Genomic DNA, 25,892 nt, shown 5'->3' with positions numbered 1-25,892 from the left:
AGTTTTAAGATATGAGAAGGGAAACCTATCTGGACTATTTGTCTTCAGTCTGTAGGAATGAGGCTGATAAACTGAGGCTCAGGAATTCTGACCCTATGCATACAGACAGACAAACTGACAGACAGAAAGACATACACACACACATACACACACACAGAAATACAGAGAGAGAGAGAGAGAGAGAGAGAGAGAGAGAGAGAGAGAGACAGAGAGAGAGACAGAGAGAGAGAGATTGAGATTAACGTTCTAACATATTAACATATTCAGGGTCCCTCCAGGTCACCTGAACTGTTTGTGGTGTGGTTACTTTAAGGCAACTTGATTTCTTACATGGTGAATCAGGACTCAGACATCAAAAAGATCCCAGTCTATAATGGTGGTGACCAATATCCCATGGCTATAAAATATCTACAGTTCAGAATTTGGTTTGGAAATAACCAGTATAAACTGAGAATATATTCTGTCATAGTACTAAAAATAGATATATTTTCTTCTTTCAACAGAAAATGCATAGAAAAAGTGAAAACTCCAAAAATAATGAACATTTCCAGTAGCCACATTGTCTCCAAGGCTTACATAGACCAGGCCTTATTGGATTAATGATGGATAAATAATCTAAGATATGAACTATAAATACAAGATGAAGGGTCAACATTTCAGTACATCAGATAGCAAGACAGATATCAAAATCTATTAAGTTCTTTTCAAAAAGATTCAAGAGTCAACTTAAGATGTTCTTACTGGTGAAAGAGATATGTTCTACTTTATACTGGATACAGAGAGTCACAGAGTAAATCTATAGGGTTTGAAAATGAAAGCTAGGTTTTAATCTGATGAAGAAGACAGAAAAAAATTACATCTAAAACTGAGTGAAAACAAAAGCAAACCAACAAAAGGGGATGGTGAGGTGACTCAGCCTGTAAAGACAAGGCTGGTGACCAGAGTTCAATGCCCAGACCCTGGATAGAGAGAACTGATTTCACAAAGGTTTCTCCTGACCACTACATATGCATCAAAAGACATAAATCTCTACACCTACCCCTATCTCTGTCTCTGTCTGTCTCTGTCTCTGTCTCTGTCACACACACACACACACACATACAAATTATAAATAAAAAAAAAACTTTTAAAGAAAAAATATTTAGCTTGTATCTATTTTCCTAATGTGAATATGGTTAAATCAATAGTAAATGATGAAAATATCATCTTTATGAAAAGTTTCTGAGTAGTGAATATAAGCAAAAGACTAGAAAATAATCTATTTATAGCCTTATACCAATAAATCAATAAACTAATCATTATCAAGAAATACTAATTTCACAAAATGAAATACAAATATTCTTTGCCTATATGCTATTATACTAACTATATTATATATACTATAAACTATACTATATATGCCCTATGAAATATACTATATATACTATGAGCTATATATTATATACTATGAACTATATACTATATGCTGTATATACAATATACTACTATATACTAAATGCTACATACTCTATACCATGAACTATATTGTATATACTATGAACTATGTAGTCCTTCCAAAAGAATGCCAGAGGCACAGAATCTAATTATGCTGGGATCTATCTAGCAATGTTTTTTGCTTGTGGCATGGCATGTCCTGTATCCCAGGCTGTTCTGAAATGTGTAAAACAATGCCCTAGTCTAAGGGCTGGCTCTCTGGGCATGAGCTGCCACCTGACTCTAGCTTTTTCAGGAAACACAAATCAGAGAAAATGGGTGTGAATGTTAAGTATGAGTAGGCAGCCAGAAAAACTATCCCTCTGAGAAGCTCCCTTTTCTTTCTCCTGCCCTCTTTGATCTCCTGCTCTCTGAAGCACAATGTGCCTTCCCTCCAAATGACCCACTGCCCAAGGAAGCTAAGAGCAGTATCTCATCTTGATCTTAAACTCTGCAACTCCCAAACTGTGAAAAATAAATTTCTGTTTAAAATGTACCCAGTCTCAGGTAATCCACTAAACCAGCATAAAATGGACTACATTTTCCTATGTTTATTTTCTTTTAATTTGTCTAAGATTTATTCTTTCTTTCGAAGTAAATGATAGAATGCCAAATAACATTGAAGTTCACTTACTTGGTTACACATCCACTTTACAGAGAGAGTGCATGTACATAGATTTAGTGGAGAGAGGCTAAACACGAGTGTCCAGAAGAATCTCAACAAAGAATTAGAAAACCCTCGGAACATGAAACAACGAGCTCTTGATGATCAACTAAGTGTGGGCTTGGAAGAGTCATGAATTTACAGGATCTTCACCTCTTCCTCCTACTCTGCTCTTCCTCCTTCTCCTCTTCCTCCTCCCTCTCCCTTTCTCATTGCAAACTAGAGGATAATTATTCTATAGCTATTCAAACATTCAAGAAAATTGCACATGTCCTGAAATTGCCATTAAGTCACTGATAACATCATTTTTTGCTGAGCGTTTACAGAAGAATTTATTGACTACACACCTGCTTATAAATATTGATCTCTATGAGTTTATCAAAATGCAGCAATTAAGCTTAAATTAAAAAGTTCAAAATTATGATGCACCATACCACTGTTAAATATTTCAATCTTATTGTCAGCATATTAACCCTATAAGAAAAAAATGACAGTACTCCAATTTATTCAGCAGTGTTAGGTCTCTATGGCTTAATAATTTTCCTTAACAAATGCATCATGTCTGTTAGTTAACACAGGTTGACAATGAGTAACAGTATACTTATTAAAAAAAAATATTTGGTGTTTGAGACTGGTGGTTCTCTTTAGTACAACAAAAGATTAACAAATAAAAACTTATATTAGCAAAACTCTGAGTAATCTTCAAAAGAAACAATATTTTGCTGACATTACAAATATGTTGGAAAGGTAATACAAAGACATGGGGATCTATCCTATCTGCAGACACCAAATCAGACAGTATTGCTGATGCCAAGAAGCTCTTGCTGACAGGAGCCTGGTATAGCTGTCCCCTGAGAGACTCTGCCCTTAATAATTCTGCAGCACTAAGGTGTTGAGAACCACACTAGCCCACATTTGGAGGCCAAAGTGTCAATGTTGGACCTGCACTGCCGAAGCCTTGGGGGCTAAATTGTTAGAGCCTGCACTGCCCCAAGCTGCTCTGGTCTGCGGGTCGGGGTTCAGCAAGAGAGAGAGTGAGGATGGACGTGAGGAATGGAGACCAGACAGAGTGTGATTCAATCCCATTTATTCTTCAGTCTCTCTTCTTCTCTCCAAGTCCCAAGTCTTGAGTTCCTAGTCCCTAGTTACTAGTCCCTACTGCCTCCAAATTCCAAGTTACTTCTTCCAAGTGCTAAGTGCCTAATGTCTAATTCCAAGTTCTTTCTCCAAGTGCCAAGTGCCTAATGCCTAATAACTAACTCCAAATTGTTCTGAACTCTTCTGTCTGCCTCTTGCCTTTTATATGTCTCACTTCTAAGCCATGCCTCTAAGTCATGCCTTTAAGTCATGCCCTTAGGCCTTGTCTCTAAATCTGATCTCTAAGTCATGCCCTTAAGCCTCGGCTCTAAATCACACCTTTTAAGTTTCAAACACCCAAGGGAAGATCCTGGGTATCTAAAGCAAGATGTTATCAGAGTGTGCTTAGCTGTGTAGGCTATTGTAATGAAGTCTCTTATCCAGGTATATGGCTCAAGATGGCTGCAAGAATGATATCCACCTTCTGTCGGCTCCCCACACTAAGGTCTGTCAGATGATCCTGGGCCAGAAGGCTGAAGAACAGATGCTCCAACGTTCTGTAGTATAGGGACTGTCCAGGTGTTCAGTTGTCTCCATAAATTGGCTAAGTTTTAGAAGCTATGCTTTGTGCTTCCCATAATTTTAGTTAACTCAGTCATTCTGGATTTCTGACAGGGTTGAAAACTTATAGCCTCATAGCCAATCCTGACTATTTACCTTGAGAGAAAAGATTTCAGTGGATGGTTTTCAGCTGACATTCATTCTAAAACCAAGAAAAAAGCCAGGTGCAGGATTAAGTGTTTTAGTTAGGAGAGATGACAGAGGTTCTGGTTAGTCAACAAAATGATGGACTAGGTATTAGGACTATCTTGTACCTCACTGGTACAAATTGGCATAATTATACTCTAATTGTATTTTGAGAGAAAAGTTTTATTTTAACAGGAAGGGTGATATGTAGGAGGAGCTAAGGTGGGAGGAGTACTGAGAGGAAGAGAAGGAATAAGAAGAGGAGGAGAAGAAGGAGAGGAGAAGCTAGGTGATGAGAGAGAGAAAAAGAGAGAAAGAGAGGGGGGATATGGAGGCAGTTGTTCACGTATCTCCACCAGTCAAAGATAGTTGGTATATCTAGGTTGGGTATTGGGTTACACTTCTGATTGAGCAATGCCAAACTTATAAAGCCTTTGATTAACATTTTTAAAAAGTGTATAAAAGCAAAAAGGAAAAGGGGGCATGGGATAGGGGTTTTCTAGGGGGGAGGGAAATGGGGAAAGGGGATGGCATCTGAAATGTAAATAAAATATCCAATAAATAAAAAAATAAAGAAAAAAGAAAAAACCTAATGTTTAAGATAAAAAAAGAAAAATAATAATGAAAAATAATTAATTAAAAAAAGAATATGTTGGCATTTCAATGAAATTCTCACAGAACTTCTTGGGACTGTTACCATACTCCAAAGAGAAGACTGAAATTGCACTATAAAGTAAAGCTGGGATTGAATTAGATATTCAACTTCAAATCTCAAAACCTTGCCAAAATCTCAGCCTGTTTGCAAAATACGCCCATCAGTAAGCCATTTTGTTTGGAGATGAAGATGTAGAACTCTCAGCTCTTCCTGCACCATGCCTGCCTGGATGCTGCTGCTCTCCCACCTTGATGATAAAGGACTAAACCTCTGAACCTGTAAGCCAGCCCCAATTAAACCTTGTCCTTTATAAGACTTGCCTTGGTCATGGTGTCTGTTCACAGCAGCAAAGCCCTAAGACAGTGCTGTATCTGCAGTTCTATAAAGCATTGACTGGATCTAACCCACTTCATGTGTCGTAGACAAGATACAGAGAGGTATCTAAGACTAAGCAGCAGTGCTTATGGTTTGCTTCATCTCTGAGGAGAACTCAGCATTATACAGTGCTTATTAAATCAGCTGCAGATGGTCTCTAGGAAGATTACTTTTCTTTCCCTCTGTTCATGCCAATTCTTGTATCTTCATCAGCACAGATGTACACATAGAAAACAAAATGACATTTTCAGGATGTATATGCTGGAGATGGTTAACATGTATGGCATGAAATGTGCAGCAGGCAAACATCCTGGAGCAAACACAGTGGAGACAGAACTCAGGGATGTTAGCTTGCTTTCCTGTTGGTAAGTCCTTCAGGCACATGCAGCCTTCCCAGCAGTTAATTAAATAAAACAGTAGACACCCTTGACCTTCCAGGTCTCTGTTTTCAGTGATGTCTCTCACAAAAACATGAAAGGTTTCATAATGACAAGTTGAATAGTTCATTGTAAGTCAATAGTCACATGTGGCTGCCAAATGATGATGATGATGATGATACAGTAAGTTGTAGCAAATTTTTTTTGTATCTTCCACTGGCCAGACCACATGCGAAGTGTGTCTTTATTTTTAATTTTTTTTGGGGGTGGGGGGGAGTTCGAGACAGGGTTTCTCTGTGTAGCTCTGGCTGTCCTGGAACTCACTCTGTAGACCAGGCTGGCCTCGAACTCAGAAATCCGCCTGCCTCTGCCCCCCAAGTGCTGAGATTAAAGGCGTGTGCCACCACTGCCCGGCTGCGAAATGTGTCTTGAGGTCGCACATTGTTGAGGTACACTGACAAGGCCCAAAGAATTTTTACACTGAAAGTAATTAAACAAAATAAAATAGCTTCAGAGGAGAAGAAAACTCTTTTTTTTTCCAGAGAAGAAAAGAAAAACCTATTCATTCAGAAAAAACAAGACAGTTGTTTCAAATACATATAGTTAGTAGATAAGAAATTAAAATTAGTTTGATTAACTCTAAGGGCATGGCAAGAATCAACAAGCTGAAGACTTAGAGAAGTCAGCTGCATGGTTTTTGAAAATCCTCATGGACTTGTTTCACACCTGAAATGTGGAATTTGAAGTAGGTTGTCTCCAGAGAGGAAAATCTATGACCACTAAGTTTTTAAGCCAACACAATTCCTAACTCCTTTCTAAATATTTATTTCTCTAGCAGAGATAACTGTAGATCTTGCCCCTCATCAAAGATGCTTCTCTTTGTAGCACACGGAGACCATTACAAAAAAAAAAAAAAAAAAAAAAAAAAAAAATACAACAAGCCAAAATACAGAGAAGAACTGGCCATGATTGTTCTGCCTGAGCTGATATGCTGACAATGTAATTCCTACAGAGAAGGCCCAGGCAGAGAGGAAAAAAAGGAAATTCAGAACCAGAAAACCAAGAAATCCACTGTCATGTTGTGTCTTATAGACATGTTAGGAAAGCTAAAGCCATGAGATCTCAACAGTATGGGAGCCTGAACAAAGATCAGAACAAGCACAACCCCAATAGACAAGCTAACATGATGAGGAGAAATCTCATGGGGTAACAATCCTGAACTAAGAACTTCAGGGAACTAAGGGTGGAGAAAGAGGAAACTATAGCCTTCCCTAGGGCTATGCCCCTTAACTGGTTATTAAATACCAAGTGGTCAGTCTTGAAATCATATAAATACAAGTAACAGTAAACTGATTCATCAGGTTGTTGTTACATATTTATGGAGATGAATATATAATATAAATAATTTTTAAAGGAAGCCAAATATTAGGATAACAAGCTATATATAACTTGAATAAGAATGGTTCCCCTGGGCTCATAGATTTGAATCATTGGACACTAAGGAGTGTCAATATTTGAAAGGATTAATATGAAAAAGAAGTATGTCTCGAAGGGGTGGGTTTTCAGGTTTCAGAAGCCCAAACCAGGTTTCTCTCTTTCTCTCTCTCTCTCTCTCTCTCTCTCTCTCTCTCTCTCTCTCTCTCTCTGCCTCTATACCTATTTCCTGACTTAATTATCAGCTACCATGTCTCCCCGTGTTTCCCCTTGCTCTCTGCTTTGAGAATAATAGACTAACCCTGTGAAAATGTAAACAAACCCCATTTAAATGTTCTCTTTTATAACAGCTGCCATGGTCATAGTGTCTCTTCACAGCAATAGAACACCAAGAGATTAGCAATTAAGTAAATAATAACCAAGATACAACCCACAGAACGACAGAGTCACATACTAATTCTATAGGTTGTTCTCCACAAACTGAAAGCAAGGTTCCATTGCTGAAGACAAAGCCTACATAACTCATTGAAAAGGGAAATGTCTTTTCCAGTGTTTGATACTGGAAGGTACTCTCCACATTATCAAAATATAGATGTAAACACAAATCCTTTATCTACAATGATGCTGTAATGATACCTTCAAGATATGCTAGTGCCTTGGTCACACAACCATTGTTGGAGTAACCAACCAACAACTGATTTGACTTAAAGCCCACTCTACAAGATGGAACCCATACTAGGCATTGGTTGTGTGACCAATATTCAGACACTAGATATCCCAGGGACTTATGGTACAACCAAATGATACTGGTGTAAAAAGGAAAAAAAAAATGTAGTGACAAAATGACTACTAATGGTATTCTGCTATATTCACAGATTAGTGCCTTGTTCAACCATCGTCAGACGAGCTTCCTTGTGCAGAAGATGGGAACAAATACAGAGACCCACACCCAGGCATTGTGCAGAGTAAGAGACTTGAAACACTCAGACCTAATGGGAAATGACCGTCAAATCTTCCTCACAGGCAAAAGAATACCCCAGAAGAAGAATAGTTGGCCAACATATAATGGACCCCACAGAATTTTTATATGCTTTTATTTAGTTGGAAGGGTTTGTGTGTTCATTTCATTTTTTCCTTTTGCATGTTGTTTTGTTTTCTTGGTCTTAGAGGATTTTGTTATTTTGTAGGGTTTTTATTTGTATTTTGGTGAAGAAAAAGAATATGGCTAAGTATATTTAAGTTTAAAATATGTTTTTTTTTTCTTTTTTTAATTGGATATTTTACTTACACTTCAGATGTCATCCCCTTTCCCCATCACTCCCCCCCCCCCGCTTAGAAAACCCCTATCCCATGCCCCCTTTTCCTTTTTGCACTTATGCATTTTTTAAAAAATGTTAATCAAAGGCTTTATAAGTTTGGCATTGCTCAATCAGAAGTGTAACCCAATACCCAACCTAGATATATCAACTATCTTTGACTGGTGGAGATACATGAACATCTGCCTCCCTGTCTCACACTCTTTCTCTCTCTCTCATCACCTAGCTTCTCTTCTCCTTCTTCTCCTCCTCTTCTTACTCCTTCTCTTCCTCTCAGTACTCCTCCCACCTTAGCTCCTCCTACATATCACCCTTCCTGTTAAAATGAAACTTTTCTCTCAAAATACAATTAGAGCATAATTATGCCAATTTGTACCAGTGAGGTACAAGATAGTCCTAATACCCAGTCCATCATTTTGTTGACTAATCAGAACCTCTGTCGTCTATCCTAACTAAAACACTTAGTTCTGAACCTGGCTTTTTCCTTGGCTTTAGGATGAATGTCAGCTGACGACCATCCACTGAAATCTTTTCTCTCAAGGTAAATAGCCAGGATTGGCTATGAGGCTATAAGTTTTCAACCCCGTCAGAAATCCAGAATGACTGAGTTAACTATAATTGTGGGAAGCACAAAGCATAGCTTCTAAAACTTAGCCAATTTATAGAGACCTCTGAACACCTGGACACTCCCTCTGCTACAGAACTTTGGAGCATCTGATCTTCAGCCTTCTGGCCCAGGATCATCTGACAGACCTTAGTGCTGCAGAATTATTAAGGGCTGATATAATCAGTCGACTATTCTGCAAGTGTGTCCTTTTCTGGACAGTAATTTGTCTGTAGAAGGAAAGAGGCAATTCTTGTCTAGTGGCTGTCTTACCACAACTGGAGTAACTCCAAAGATGCTCAATTTCTTCTTAGAATTCAATATAGGAAGCTGTCAGGAGCAGATAGGTCTCTAATCAAAATGAACATTAATACAGAAATGTTTATAACATCAATTCTATGGACTTCTGATGTTTTGAAAACCTAAAATATGTTTTAAATGATAAAAATACTCCAACACTTATTTTATCCTATACAGAGTAAAACTGAGGTCAATTTATCTCAAAAAAGCAATGTAAGACAATAATTTAGGGTATAATATTTCAATAGTTTAAAGTATAAATAAACACAGAAAATACTCATTCCATCACTTTAAACAAGTTAAAATCAGCTAGAACAGTCAAAAATTTTGAAATACAATAAATTCTTAGTGTTTCTCTTTAGGAAGAAAGTTCCAGGACTTATTTCATGTTTTTTTTTTTTAAACTTTTTTGATGACATTTGCATATGCTAGAAGGAACATGTTGAGGCAACATTTGATCTACTTAATAATTAATAAGCCAATCCTTTTGTTAGTTTATGATGTGTAGACCAAGAATAAATTATATATATAATTTTGATGATTAAGAAAATATTATTCAGAGACATCAGCATTGCATGGTCACATATTTTGAAGTGGATACTTGCAATCTATACTAAAAGTAGTCACCTAGTATACCTGGCTGTCAGAGCTCTTTCATCCACTTTGCTTGTCTTTTTATTGACTGAAATTATCAGTGAGTATTATAGAATGTCACAAATTTATAACAATAGAATTAAATTCAATTACTGATGAATTTATTTTTTGTTAAAATTCATTAATCCAAAATTATAATTTACTCTTTCATGTGTTAATGTCGTTAGACAAAGCAGATGTTAACATGCATTGGTGTCAACATTGTAATAGTCTCAAAGACCAGCATGGATTTTGTCTTAACTTTGGCATTCAGTTCAAACTACTTTTCTTCCTTACAAGATCTAACTTGTAAGATGGTTTTCTTCACCCAGCCAGCTTGGGATTTTTCTCTCATCGTTGGCACCGTTAAGTGAGTCATGACTTAAAGGTATGCTCTTCCTATCAGAATGTAATTAGTAGCTTAAACTTTTTCAGAATTGCTGTATCAGCCATTCTAAAAAAAAATTATACCAGATGCTCTTTTAGATTACAAAAAAATCTACAATTAGTTCATGCAGTCCACTAAAAGCAAGGGTTTCTTAGATTCTCAGAGTTAAGTAAAGTGCTGTAGAGGTAATAGGTATACATTCATCTGAGTGAATAAATCCATCAATTTAGGAAGATTAACTACCCACAGCCTAACTCAGTCTGCAATGCCCCAGGGTAGAATAATGACAAAATAGAATTTTCTACATAATTTTTCTCATCTTTTATGAAACCTTAACATGTAAATTATAAATACTTCCCCCCTCTATTTCAATTATCATCTATATATGGGGTTGAAATTAACAAATCTCTAATAAGTTAATACACAACTTGGTATCTTCTTCATCAGCTCACAAAACAATATGTATTATTTGACACTTCATCCTGACTCCAGAGAAAAGCCTAGGAAATGGATCTGACTGCAGGGTGCCGGTCATACTTTGTTCTTGCAAGAAGAGAAATATGCTTTTTGTTGTTGTTGTTGTTGTTTTTACATTTTCTAAGTTATCTTGGGAGCAAAATTGCCTGCAGGTACAAATGGGCTTAGTAGCCCGTGTCCATCTTGTGGTGTCACCTGCTAAGGTAAAGAGTCTGGAATACCTCAGACACATTATGGATGGGTGGCCTTTTGTTTACGGCAGACAAAGCCCAAATCCTGAGGATTACTGGCAGATATCATATTACACACAAGATGGAGTTACTATTATTCTCCTCTAAGACATATAGTGTCTACCTTGGGCAGAGAAAAGAACGTATAGCCAATCATAAGAAGACAGAATCCATTAAAGATTTATGCAAGCCTGAATTACTGAGCTTTAAACTATTTTCTTTCCTTTTTTCTCCCCCTCCCCTTTTTTTCTTTAATAGAGAGCTGTTTCTTCCTGAACAGCCAAGCTGATGTAGATAGTATCACTAATAATCCTTGGCTTAGGCATGGGGTTTCTAAATGACTTGAATTAGGCTGAAAGATGGGCTCTTTGACTCCCTTCCTTTTTGTTTCTGTTCCTAAGGCTCTGTCACCAAATGTCCTACTAAACAGGCGTTTGTGTGGACTTGAGGTCTCTGTGTTTAAGTTGTCTTGAAAGCATAGTCAATGAAACAGCTTTGAAGCTGTTGAACTGTGTAAATGTTATATTAACATTTTCTCTCACAATTAGAGACATTTACATGGTCTTGTTGAAATAGCTTTTGCAGAGGGAGGAGAGACACCAGAAGGGAAGGTACACAGTGAGCTGAAAAGGCAACGGTGTGCTCTATTTATTTAGTTTCTGAAATAAATCACCCCGGACTTTTCTTGTACACTTTCCAGAGGATGGTGGTTAAGAATAGACAAACAAAGGGAACTGTGAGAAATCATTTCATTTTGCTCCTTTGTTACATTAGATCACTTCATTCCCACATTTCACTCGGTTTGCATAAGGAGATTTGGCCGACACAGCGGGTTCCTTAAATTTGCTATCTAATAACAAGGCCTCGAGAAGCTCATTCTAAAGACCTTAGACTCATGGGTGATGATTCAAAAATTATGAAACTACAAGGAGTTGTCCAGTTATAAGAAGAAAAGCAAATAAAGTAAATTAGACATTAATCCAAAGTATTCCCAACTATCCATGTCCCTATTTAACAGAAATCATAATGTGCTCCCAAATTGAAAAGCAATTGGAATCATTCCAGTAACTACATGTGTCACTGCATGCATTCTGATGAACAGGTGAGGAAAGGGAGGTAGAACCACGTAGACGCTAAGGAAATATTTTAATAGTCTAATTTGGTTCCTCTCTGCACACAGAGGCACAGGTTACTGATTCATGCCATAAGTAAAATTTCCTACTTTCACATTGATGTTCCCGAATTTGTTGTCTCTGAAGCTGAGTAACTATCATCTTAACATTAGTTATATTCCCATAGGGTTACTTGATCCTCAAGGCTTCTGTCCAATGACAGCTATGTCTTATCACACATAAGACACATAAAAAAAAACATAGTCAAGATGTAGCCCCTGCTCAACAAGTATGACTTTTCCTCTTGTCTGTTGCATTCTTTCCAACACAGCAGATATGCAAGATGGAGAGAGAGACAGAGTGGGGGTGGGGGTGGGAGAAGAACATGGTCATGTGTCTGTGTATATGCCGATAAAGGCAGATAGACACTAATGTGTGTGTGGATATAAAAGCCAGAGGCTGACATTAGTTTGTGGGTTTTTTTTTTTTTTTCTGTTGTCCTCTACATTATGTTTTAAGACAAGGTATTTTAGAAAACCTAGCTTACTAATTTGGCTAGATTGACTGGTCAGTAACCCTCAGCAAAACTTTCTCCTTCCCCAGTGCTAGGATAACAGGTGTCCACTGCTGTGCTCCTTAGGTGAGCTCTGGAGGCCTAACTAAAGCCTTCATGTTTGTGCAATAAAAACTTTACAAACTGAGCATCTCCTCAGCCTAAGATTAAAATATTAACAAAAATTCAGTGCTCTGACATGAAAACATAGCATCAGAGTTGTGGGACCAAAAAAAAAAAAAAAAGATTCTTGGAATACACATAACTATCAAATGAGTCAACAAATTACATGAAATTTGCTCGAAGAATTAAAAGTAGAATACTATGGGTTAAATGAGTGAATGTATAAACTATTCCCTTTGATGTTCATCATGCAAACTAAAATCTCAGTTAAATTTAATTAATAAAATATTAACACAAATTATATTAATTAATTCTCATGGAAAATTTTATAGTATTTGATACAATGTGCTCAAATGAAAACAAAACCGAGACGCTGAGTGAGTTCATTTTAGTCCAATAAGTTGCCTGCCAGTTGTGATATTCTTAAAGTTTTCTTTTTTTTTGTTGTTCCTAGACAGGTTTTCTCTGTGTAGCCCTGGCTGTCCTGGAACTCACTCTGTAGACCAGGCTGGCCTCGAACTTAGAAATCCGCCTGCCTCTGCCTCCCAAGTGCTGGGATTAAAGGCATGTACCACCACTGCCAGGTGAAGTTTTCTTTTTCTTAACAACTTTTTTATGAACAGTGTATCTGCCTAGCAAATGAATCTATTTAAAGATGCTTTCAATCATTACCAAAAACAGGAAATTTTACTGGCAATCACTACACTTCCTTATTTGTTTGTAAAAGTGGTTCCATGATCTCAGATTAATTTTTCATTGATGATAAATAGCATTTAAGTGAGATGATGTTTAAATATTTGAATTTCCAGAAAAAGTGAATTCCATAAACAATGAGAAAATTTACAATATAAGTCATTTGGGAGTGGGAAATGGAGTCTGAGAAAGATGCATGAGTTTATGAATCCATGAGTCAGAGAAAACGCATCTCCTAAGTTAAACTTACAGAACAGTTCTACGTGACCAATAGCATTGAATTTGGGACTTGGGAGTTGGCTCAGTAGGTAAGCACTTGCCTTGCAGCCTTGGGACACTAAGTTCAATCTTAGCAACCACATAAAAAGCTGGAATTAATTTTTGCTCTGTAGGGATACAGAGACAGAGGGTCTCTAGAACTTGCTCCTCAGTCAGCCTAGTCTAAACAGAGAGTCCCTAGTCTCAGTGAGAGACCCTGCCTAAAATTAAAGCAGAAATCACCTAAGGAATGACACTGTTGGCTGACTTCTGGCTTCCAAAGGTCCACTGACAACATGAAAGCAGAAGGCAAAAAAAAAAAAAAAAAAAAAAAAAAAAAAAAAAAAAAAAAAAAAAAAAAAAAAGTCAAAAAGGAAATGCTTGATTCAGATTGGTTAACAATATAAGAGGCAGAAAATAGTTAGAATCTGAAAATTGGGTGTCTTAGTTGCTGTTTTATTACTATGAAGAGACACCATGAACAAGGCAACTCATGAAAGTTAACATTTAATTTGGAGTCTGCTTACAGTTTCAAAGGTGCTGGTGTAGGAGCTGAGAGCTTCCATCTTATACTCAGGTAGGAAGCAGAGGGATAGCTAGCTAACTGGGAGTGGTATGGGGGTTTAAAATTTTAAAGCCTACCCCTGTGACACACCCCCTTCAATAAGGCCACACCTACTAATCCCTCCTAAACAGTCTACCAACAGTAACCAAACATTCAAATACAGGAGCCTGAACTGATGGGACTCATTCTCATTCAAACCACCCCACTGGGTTATGAGGTCTTCCTGAGAGCAATCCTGAGAGCAAGGAGATCAGAAATGGTTTCCATAGTATCTATTTTTCCTGAACATGAAAAAACAGATTTAAAATACAAAACACAGGAAAGGAAAAATACATATGTACTCACCAAAAACAATATAAATAGAGATGAGTAAGGTCAAAGAAAAAGTTTCAGGTTACAGGAGGTTTAACTGTTGTTTGTATCCATAACTTTACACATATTAAATCATATGGCTATATCATGATTTGCCATTTTTTATACCCTAGTTTGAATTTACTCCATGGTAGAAAGATGCGATCTAATGTAACTTGCACTTCTTTACAGTCTACTAAATTAACACATGCAAAGAAATGAAGATTGAATGAAAGATATAGGTTTGCTTTTTCGATCATGGGTTTACTTTGTATCTTTCACAGCATTAGCTTCCAGTGTATCTCAGTTACTTTTCTATCGCTTTGATAAAACACCATGACCAAGATAACTTGCACAAAGAAAAGTTTTTGTGTGTTTGCATACATGTGTGTGCATGAGTTTATGGTTATAGAAGGGAGTCTGTATTGGTTGAGCAGAGGCAGCAGGCACCTAAAGCAACAACTGAGAGTGCACATTTGGAAGCACAAACAGGAAATAGAGAGGGTTAAGTTAAAATTTAATTAGCCTTTTGAAACCTCAGAGCCCACCTCCAGCGACTCTTGCTTGTAAGAATATTCAAAATATCTTCTTCTGCCAGTTTTGAAATATATAATGCATCATTGTTGATTATCATGCCCAGTTGTGAAATCAAACATTTACTCATCCTTTCTGGCTATGACTTTGTACCCATTGACTAACCAGTCCCCATGCCTCTTCATGCCAACATGCTCAGCCTCTGGGTGGGAACAACCATTCCACTCGTCACCTGTTTGAGGTACAGCATGCTTGTGGTATCTCATTTTTAGTGTGTAATGATCAAATGGGGGTAAGTAGTGTTTCCAGTATGGCGAGGTGTGATATTTCTGATTTTTATATAACATAAACCTTAAATATCAGTCAAATTACAAGAAGAAACTTCAAAGTGGATGGATAAGAATTGTAAAAGACATTACCTTATTCTATAGTGGGAATGTTTGTTGAACCCTAGATGTTCAGATTTTTAAGGATAATTTTGATGTTTTAATTCTTAATGAAAAAACAGTCTTGGCTATTCTAAATATGAGTCAATTCTTGGATCACTGACAACCTGCACTTTAGCTACATATATGTTCATCACTACGGTAAATAATGTAACAGTCTTCTATTTTTCAAAATACCAGTTGCTAAGTGTATAGAATTTGGTTTTCCTCTGTATTTGGCACTTTATGTCATTTTAGGGTCTACTGTCTATGGCTGGACATTTATACATGAGGCTCTATCCCTGGTATTATTTGTTTTGTAACTTACTGACATTTTTGATAGTCATTTTTCTATTCAGTCCCATATTGTGATCTTAAGCTTCTTATACTATGTGGAAAATGAATAGTAATCTATGTGACGTAAGAGGAGAAAATAGGTATAATTATCATTTTAGTGTAGGAATCATAATAAAACACATCAAACTTGAAAATGACAATAATTTTATGTAACATTTGAAGGATAAAATTCATTCAAAATAAACCCTATTTCAAAGGAATTATGGCCAAGAAGATGAAAGCTCTTGTTTAGGAATACACACAAAATATTAACAAGAACATGTTCTTCACTTTCTTCTAGTTCAAGATCCCAGACAGAAATACAGAGATCAAGGGCACCAGAAAGCACAGACTCAACATAAAGATACTGAAGAATTTGGAAGATAATGAAGGGATTAATTCAGATTAAGGCAGCAACACAATTTTCCCAAAAGTGCTACGGAGAAAAATTTTAATGTATTTATAGACCATGTTTAAATAACTAAAATATTTTTCTCATTATCTTTTCTGTATCAAGCTCCAAGGTAGGGATAAAATCTATCCTCACAATTTAAATTACAAATTTATGATGAGAAGAGGAAACACCTATTGGAGCACTCCTGAGGAGTCACAGAATACAAGAAGCTTTCAGGTTTCCTAAGATTAGGCTGTCAGTCATGTCACGAAACTAGGCATTTCTCAGTCAGAGCTTCTGCCCTGGCCTAAGAATGAAAGAAACGCTCTAGATAGGCAAGGTTTTCTGTGATTTCTCCCTATGATTTCCCAAGCATCTCTTGTAAAGCTAGTCTTTGCTGATATACTTCAAATTCATATTTCTCCCAAAGTTATTAAATGATTTCATGTTTCTATGATTTGTATGTGATGATTTCTTTCCCTGGAAATCTATCCAGTTCTCCTCCATAGTATCTATCAGTCATATTTGATTTCCTTTTCTGAGCAGTCTATATAAACAGAGATCAACTTTACTATGGTAAATACTGTTTCCCTTCTATTCATCCACGTGGCTCAGCTGAATTGCACATTATGTATGAGCATGCTATCCACAACATTGTCTGGGCAAGTAATGGACCTTCTTTAATTGTATCCTATGAGTACCTGTTAAATGGTGTAGAAGAAAGCACAGTCACATCTCTGGTGTTGATAAGTATCTAAGAGGAAAGCCTGGGTGCAGAGGAATTTTAATCTAGCAACATGGCTGCTTTGGTCATATCCAAAGACTTTCTAGTTCTGTGTGATTTGGGTGGGATGTTTAGATGCCCTTAGTACACACCTTTAATCCCTTTGGCTGGAATAGTTAAGTAACACCCATAATCCCAAACAATGACATTCTGTTGAGGGGCAGACAAAGTGACAAATCAGAGAAAGATTTGACAGAATGAGTCAGAGTTAAGAGAAAAGCTTTTTAAAAGCAGGTCAGGAAGAGAGAGTCAGCTGTCAGTGAGTTTGGAGTAGAATCAGTTGGGAGTCCGTTCAGTGAGTGCATTACAATGGAGTTGAATTAACTTCTGTGTTCATGCAGTTCACTACAGGTCAGCAAAGGCAGATGAAGCCAGAGAATAAGAAGGAGCCAGAAGATTGGAACAAATTGTTAGAGTTAGTTTCAGGCCAAGCAGAACAATTTGGTGAGAAGTTGAGAGAAGCCAGACTGAATAGGTCAGCTTGGACAGGAGTTTGAGCCCAAAGAGCTGAGTTGAAATGGCTAGCCAAATATCAGAAATAACTAGGAAGGGGTAAGTCTCAGAGATGACAATTACATCTGGTGAAGAAAGATACAATTACACTTAGGATTGCTCAGTTCTGTCCACCTAACAACTGTGCATCCCTGACAATTGGAAACTGACAAAGGGGAAGTTAAGAAAAATGATGCAAAGGCATAGTACAGAAGATCTGGGTATGTGATTTGTTCTAGTCCTCGTTTCACAAGGGCTTGATTTGATTTTTTGTGCCAATTCCTTGCTCTGTTCCAACTTTAAAACACATCTCAAGTGCAGAATGTAACAGCTCAGGAATTCTTCCTTTGCCCTTGGAAATTGCCTAGGCCCTGACAGCCTTGCCAATTCATACATCACTCTATCACTGTAGTTAATTTAATTCTCCATCTTTACAGCTGTAGTATGAGCAAAGAGGGGAGCATGGTGGTATAGACCCACTTCTATGTTTCCTTTAAACTAGAAAGCATACTAGTAACCAGCAAACATTAGTAATGCAAATACAGAGGAAGAGATCAATGAAGAAGTAACTCAAACTATTTTTCATGGGAGTTTTTGAGCAATTGCAATGTAAGGCCTTGGCAAGCATATGAAATCATTGCAAACATTTAGGAAATAGATGGCATGCAAATGAGTTGATGGAAAGAGATACACAAGCCTTCCTACTCACTGTCAGAAGCATTTTATAAGAATCTACTGAGTAACCCCGAAGTAACTAGCAAGAAGAAGCCATGATATATATCACAGAAACTATGAAGAATTATTAGTAAAACAAATGTACCTAACCAATCAGCAACAGCAGTTCAGTCCACAAGAAACTTCAAGGCTCTGCCAATCAGTCCTGGCCCTGGAAGTGGCAAGAAGTCACAGAAATATCACAAGAAGTTCTTTGGTGGAGTCATGACAATGATCAGCAAAGAAGGCAAGGCAAACCAATGCCACAGCATCATCAGCAAAGAGCATCATCAGCAAAGACGAATGAAGAGCAACAAAGAGGGGCAAGGCAAACCAATGCTACAGCGTTGTCCACTCTCTGTTAAGTTATACTTACACCCTCTCCAAACATCGCAAGTCCTTCCAACAGGCAGCTTCTTAAATACCACCACATATCTGCTCTCACCAAAACATCCTCTCATGTGTCTGCTTCAGCAAAACATCCTCTCAAAAAAACAGTTTCTGGAAAAACATTACATGACACAACTGAGGCTCCAAAGAAACCAAAAATTTCCACTTCAAAAGTGTGGTTATGTTTTCCTTCTCTGTATTACTTGATACACTATTTTATAATTTTTCTGTTTTGTAATTATATATTATATATTAAAATAGTTATTTGTATTTTACATTATATGTAAACAGCATGGTTTTGATAACCTTTGGGTTTTCAATATATTTTGGGTTTTTATTGAATTTTTAATTTTTTCCTATGACTTCTTAAATTTATCAGGATATTTTAAGTAAAAATTTAAATAGGATTATCCTATAGCTATCTCATGCAATTTGAGGCATTCTCTCTTGGAGGGAGGCACATATGGCTTAGAAACTAAACTTGTAAGACTCTGAACACTTATGAAACTTACAGTGGTCAGGACACTCACAGCTAGAAGATTTACAAGACCCTTTTCTAAGGTTGCAAAAGCAGAAACAATAAGTGTAAAGGCTTTCCTTGTGGAAGCTGCCTGCAAACTGGGCAGGGAGGTTTCTTTCTCAAATGAGCAGAGCCCCCAGTCTCCCATATTTAAAACTCATGTTTTGAACTGATGTCATACTGTGTTCATGATCATTAAAACCTATTTTCATTTTTATTCAAATCTTTCTCATTTTTTTTAATTTCTACTTTCATTTTCCATGGTTTGGGTGCCAGGCCAGCTAGTGGTACATAACTAACAACAACAAAACACCACCAGAACACTAATTAAATAAATGTATGCTTCTAAATTTCTAAATAGGATTGGTTTCTGGGTTTGTTGGTGGTTTTGTTTGGTTCTGTTTCTCAGACAGACTGCTGTTTAGTTAGATAACATGACTACCAGACCATTATGTGCCCAAAATTCAGCACTGCATCTGCTTAGAAATAACCTGTACTTCACACTCACTGAACATTTCACCTCCTGCTTAAAAACAACCTGTTTTGTTACAAAGGCATCTATATTTACACTGAGAATTTCATCATTTTCATCTCCCTATTTTTTGTATTATTTTACAGTCCTCTTCCAAGCATACTGCTTTTACATATTTCTTGGAAGGGCTTTCCTTAGTGTTTTATGTTTGAGAGCTCTGCTATTCACTACAAAGAAAACCAAAACCTTTCTCATCCCTTGGGAAAGTGACTATTTATCCTGTTTTTGCTCATTTTTTGTGGGTTTTTTCGAGACAGGGTTTCTGTTTATAACCCTGGCAGTACTGGAACTCACTGTGTAGAGCAGGTTGACCTTGAACTCAGAAATCTGCCTGCCTCTGCCTCCATGTGCTGGGATTCAAGGCATGCACTACCACTGCCTGGCCACTTTTGCTCTTTTTATCATTGGATATGCTTCACCTAATGTAAAAGTATTGTTTGTAGCCTTGTTAATATGGCTACATCTATTTCCTGGGAGCCATTCCTTCCAGTATTTCACTTCTGTACTTTGATAACAAATGAACATTCTGGTCTAACACATCTGGACATAAAATTAGCCAGTGCTTTTATCCTTCTTATGAACAGTCACACCCATCCTCATTATGCTTATGCACTTTTCTTTTGTGAACTAATTTGACTTATGTTACATTATTATTAGTTTGATCCATTAAATTTGTGTTAGTTGAAATTTACCACATGTTTTTCTATAATTCTATTTGCCTCAGACTATTATTTGGGAGCATTAAAGATGTTAGCCATGGACAGAATTTTAACTTTCTCCTTGTCCTGTATAAGGACACTTGCTGTGTAATTAATTCTGTCTACAGTTCCTTCTCTTGCCTCACCTGAAGCAGGGAATCTCCTCTGGCTTCCAGATAGCTACACTGTTTAATGAACTTTTTCTTGCACCTCGTTGAGGTAGTTTTGTACTCTTGATTGACTGGGCTAGTAAGGGAGAGCACGTAAATGTCTTCCCACTGTGATATTAGTGTTAATTGCAATTTGACAGAAGCTAGAATCACCTACAAGCTAAGCCTCTGGGCACATCTGTAAGAGATTATCTAGATTAAAGTGAGCCTTTGAGAATGTCTGTGAATGATTATCTTGATTAGGTTAATTAACGTGAGAAGCACAATCAAAACTGTGGCCAGGACGGTTCCCTGGGTGGGGTTCCTGGACTGTATAAGATGAGGAACTAAGCATGAACAGTGACTAATTCATCACTCTCTGACTCCTGATTGTGGATGTGATGTGACTAGTCACTCCCTTGATTTCCAGGCCATGATGTGCCCTTGAACATTGAACTGAAATAAATCCCTTTTCCCTTAAGTTGCTTACATCAGAGTATTTTACCTCAGTAATAGAATAAGAATCCAAGCCACCTCCCAATTTCAAGAATAAAAACCCATTATAGTCGTGGTATAGTTAGTTATTTCTGCTTTTGATGTATATGGTTTCCAGACGGCAGCATCATGGATAGTGTGAAGAAAATGTTTCTTGTTGGACTTGTTCTATGCATTTGTTGTGTTTAGCAACATGTCTGGGTTCTCCTCTCAGGATACTAGTCTTCCATCTCCACCATACCTCACATTGTAAAGTACAGTGTCTCCAGGTACTTTCTGTAGTCCCCTGTTTATAATGCATAGCCATGTGAGCATCTAAGGAAGCCTGCAATGAAATGGATATGTTTTATCTGAATTACTGTGAACTTTTTGAGTTACCAAATAATACCATGTCCTGACGGGAACTACAGTGTTGCACAACCCACTTCTTGTTCTAATATACACAAGATTTACAAATAAATTATTAAGTACTAAGTTCTGCATTACTAAAGATCACTGAGTGACTTTGTGATACTGATTTAACAATCTGGATATATTATATATAAATAATTATTTCCTTCACTTTAAGGAGAGTGTGTGTCCCTCTCCTGGACTGATGAAGAAATGCTAGTTTGCATAGAGAAATTGAGTGTTAACAAAATTCTTTAGGCAGATGCAGAGATGAATGCCAAAGTTAGCTCAAAATTTGTCTGATGAAGAAATAAGTGGTTTTCAATGACATAACTTCAGTATCTGAATAACCGGGTGTTTTTGAAGTTCTTTAAAAATATCTATCTTAATACTTAATATATTTTTAAAGTTTAATCATTTTCCTGAATTCTGAATCTCAGACTTGAAAGGATTTATTATTCTAACAAAATCATATATGATATCTTCTTCCATGTTTGTATGTTTCTTCTAAATATATATATGTATTTGTGTATATATATATATACACGTATTTGTATACATATAAATGTATACAAATGGGAATTAGGGACCTACAGTCAGTAGCAGAAAGCATACAGAAGCATAGTCCTGTGATCTCCATCATCTGTCTATCTCACCAAATCAAATACAAGAAAAATTAAAATTTCATTATCATTTCCTATATAATCTTCACTCCATTTTTGGTATTGATTTGAAATAATGTTCACTCTGCTATGTGTCTTGATATACATGTGTAGAGAGTTGATACATTCAATAATAAGCAGAATATGTAACAAAGCTAGTGAACAATTAACAAAGTGTCATTTTGCCCAGGATTGAGTTTACTAATTCTGTTTGGGTGTTCTGTTTTGTTTTAGAAAAATTAAACTTCTCTTGGTCTAAAGAACAACCTATTTCTCAAGGTCTTCAAGAGGCCTACCAGCACCTGCCTTCTGACCTCCTATGCTCCTGCTTTGGACTCAAAAGTTCAAACCTTGGACTCCCTCTCTGCCGTCCTTGCCTTGGTTCACGCTGGACTTTCCAACTGAGATTATCCAACCTGTGTCTAAGATTCCAAGTTTGACTCATCATTCAAACCAAATTTCAGATACTGTCTCAATCTTAATTCCCCTAGGTGGGAAAGGCAACACAAAACTCCCCTCTACCTTTTTCTCGGCACACATGTTTCATTTGCAAAGTTACAGCTGTTTTTCCTCTCTTGTAAGATCTAAGAAGTAACCGTTTCAGACACAGAAATGTGCACAATGTTTCACTGAAATTTCAACAGACAGCGGGAGGTTTCTAGTTAGTAGACACTTTGATTCTACAGTAAGTGCTCTCTTAACAGCTGTTAGGCCTGATGATACCACTCTTTCTGCCAAAAACAACATCTTCCACCAGTGCCCTGCTCCTCAGCTGTGCCACTCCAAAACAATGTTTGCTGCTCATTAAAACCGCAGTGTCAATGGAGAATCAGTCCACCCCATAGGCAGCTCAAATCAAACCAGGGAGGAGAGACACAAAATCTGATCCTGGTGACTCACACCACAGAGAGGATGTGCCCCAGCCTCTGCATTCCACTCAAGCTGTGAGCTAAGGAGAAACTCTGCTCTGAAGCCTGGGAGGATGTCCTGATGGTAATTAAACTCTGTGGCCAAGAGGGCACGTATTGCTCTTATGAGGACCTTGCAAAGTAAATAAACCACAAAATTAACTGGCTGCATCTCATAGAGACCACGCAGCTGAAGAGGTACTTGGACCACCTAACCCAGTAAATTGGAACCCTGGTTCTGATCTATCTCCAAGGAATAAAAAGACTTTTAAAACCAGATGGGGCTCTTACCATAGATACTGGCCAATGCTGTTGATTATTGCCCTTGCCAGTGGTCTACTGTCACATGGAAAGACCTGGTACAAAAAGGTAAAACAAAATCTAGGTTGCTTGAGAAGAGAGAATGATTTGGTATTATTATGGTCACTGGCTTTTGGGATTCTGCATTTTTCCACCTACACCAGAGGGACCTGGTTGTAACTGAGGCTTCCTTCCTGCTTAGAACTCCGAGCTCACTGTATCAGTAATTTCAAAATACATTCCGATTTTCAGACACCTGTGCATGGGCCTGGGAAAGACTGGGAGACAGTACTTGGGAGGTGCTACAGCAGGAAAGTTGGTATGTTGTAATCTATTTCAATGAAAAATATATTAAAGATACACTTCTTGCTTAAAGGGTCCATTCCCTTCGTCTAGCTCTCCCTTTGGTTCTTAGCACCACTCAGACATCAGCAGGAGATCAGAAGAACTTGTTTAAGTCACTGCTCAGCTTAAACATGACCAAACTGATCTTCATTGAAAACACAAGAAACTGTGCCAGAGATTTGCTTTTCTACCAAATAGCTGATTCTGAAAAGTTTACACACAATTACAAAGACATCCCATAAAGTTAAATGGCAAAGCCACATGAAACTGAGCAATGCAGTTATGAGAGGAGAGTATGAGCTGCATTGGAGAAAATGCATGAAGCCAAGAATAAAACTATAGTGAGTAACGTCTTACCTCCATTGACTTGAAGAGCAGTGGTGTTTCTCATGATGTGCGGTAGAGTCTGGAACACATACTGTGTTTCGTGGTGGTAACGTTACTCAACTGGTGTTCAATTGTGGAGGGTTATAATTGGTTATTTGCTGGGATAATAGGCTGTGTACGTGCTAGATGACTTGGAATTGAGGGTAGGAATGGGAAATGGGAGCATATTACTCTCAGGTGATCATTAACAGATCCAGGGCATGTTCTTATGGTGACCTCTGCCCTGAGTTAGCTTGTTATATTGAGTCTAGGGGGAAGCTACAAGTTGCTGGTGTATAAAGCAAGAAAAGAAATGACAGGAATTTCATATATGTGGCGAGTGGGTATTTATGAATATGTATATGCATATATGTGTATGTATATGTGTGGGCATATATAGTGTATGTATGTATGTGTATGTATATACATAGCATTGTCTTTCATAATAATCATGCTAATTTGGTTCTAAACAACTTCTTTTCTTATTTGGTTCTAAGATAATTCATTAAATTTTCTTCACAAATGACTGAAAATATTGACGTAATTTAAAAACTACATTGTAATACATTCTTGCCCATTTATTCTAAATGCAATAACAAGTTGACCAATGCAAAGATTATTATTTTATATTGAGAAAATTTGAAAGTACATCAATATACTCTATCTATATTAAAGAACTATTTCAGTAATGTCTCAGATAATAAAGTATAATTTTATTTTAGTTGAGGTAAATTCTTATTTTATTTTTAATTATAGAGATGTAGAGAAGTTTTAAAACTCAACAGGCAAATAAGATGAGATCCACTGCCTTCTCAAAAAATGAATTACATAAACACAGATTACATAGTGTGGGAGAATATAGAAAGGGTAAATCTGAATACTCTCAGCTCGCCAGGTCTGTGTCTTTTCTATCATCAGCTGCACACACAAACACCTTATAAATCATATTAGGAGTACAGACTAAGTGCCAGTTACGGTTTAAAATTATGTGTCTTACTCTAGTCTGATTCCATATGTTCTCAGGCATATGCAAGTATTCATACAGGCATCCATTCTGCATATATGTAGGCATGTGATGTGTGAGAAAGTTCACTATTCTATTACCAATCTAAAACTAGTGAACACTTTACAAAGGTTTTGAAGAAAATAATGTATGTCTAAGTGTGTATACATATGTATGTGTGATTTGTACATCTATGTGGTAGCATTATACTGGAAAAAAAAAAGAGGTAAGCTTAAGATGTTATAAGTGTGCTTAAAGCATCTGTACGATAGTCCAAAGAATAGAAATCATACCTTGTACCTCAGTTGGAAATTGGGTATTTTATTAACCATCTAAATTCATGATCAAATACTTATACCCAAAAAGAAGAAGGATGAGTTTCAACAATAAGTTTCAGCAGCCCCATCATCTGCCAGTCACCAGTGAAAGGCAGAATGTTCTCATCCATCATTATAGGTTGGATCTCCATGATTAAAACCGCAGGGCTTCTTGGGGATGTAAACTCCAGGTCCTCCACCTGCACGCTCCCCGTGGACTCATCACCTTTGACTCTAAACAACTCTGCAAAAGCAAGTTAATTTTAATGGGAAGCAGAATTTAACAATCTGTGAAAAGGGAAGCTAGTTATGTTACTCACCAGATAAAGTTAACATGGAATTTTGTTTGAAAAAAAAAAAATTCCGGAAAAAGTGTTTTTATTGTTTTTTTATATTAAAAAACTATTATTAACTGACTGCAAAATGGTTTTTAAAATTAGAAAGAGCTAGAATTATATCCTTGGAAGATTAGTTGCCCTCACTGGAACAATAGCTGCATTCCAGTGGCCTGTAAAGCCCAATTTGACTTTCCAATGCTTTGGAGTCAATAAAATCCCAAATGATTTGGGGCCAATCACAGTCTCAGTTGTTTAAATCCAGGCTCATCTTAAAATCTAATTTGTGTGGTCTAATTCACTTACATTTAACTTATCAAATAATATTTCAAAAATTAATCTGTGTTGAGAAAAACCACCATCATAAAAATGTTAAAATCTCTGCTTTTTCAAAAATA

This window comes from Arvicanthis niloticus, chromosome 4, assembly GCF_011762505.2.
Source record: "Arvicanthis niloticus isolate mArvNil1 chromosome 4, mArvNil1.pat.X, whole genome shotgun sequence".
Lineage (NCBI taxonomy): Eukaryota > Metazoa > Chordata > Mammalia > Rodentia > Muridae > Arvicanthis > Arvicanthis niloticus.
Note: the sequence above shows the minus strand (reverse complement) of the source record.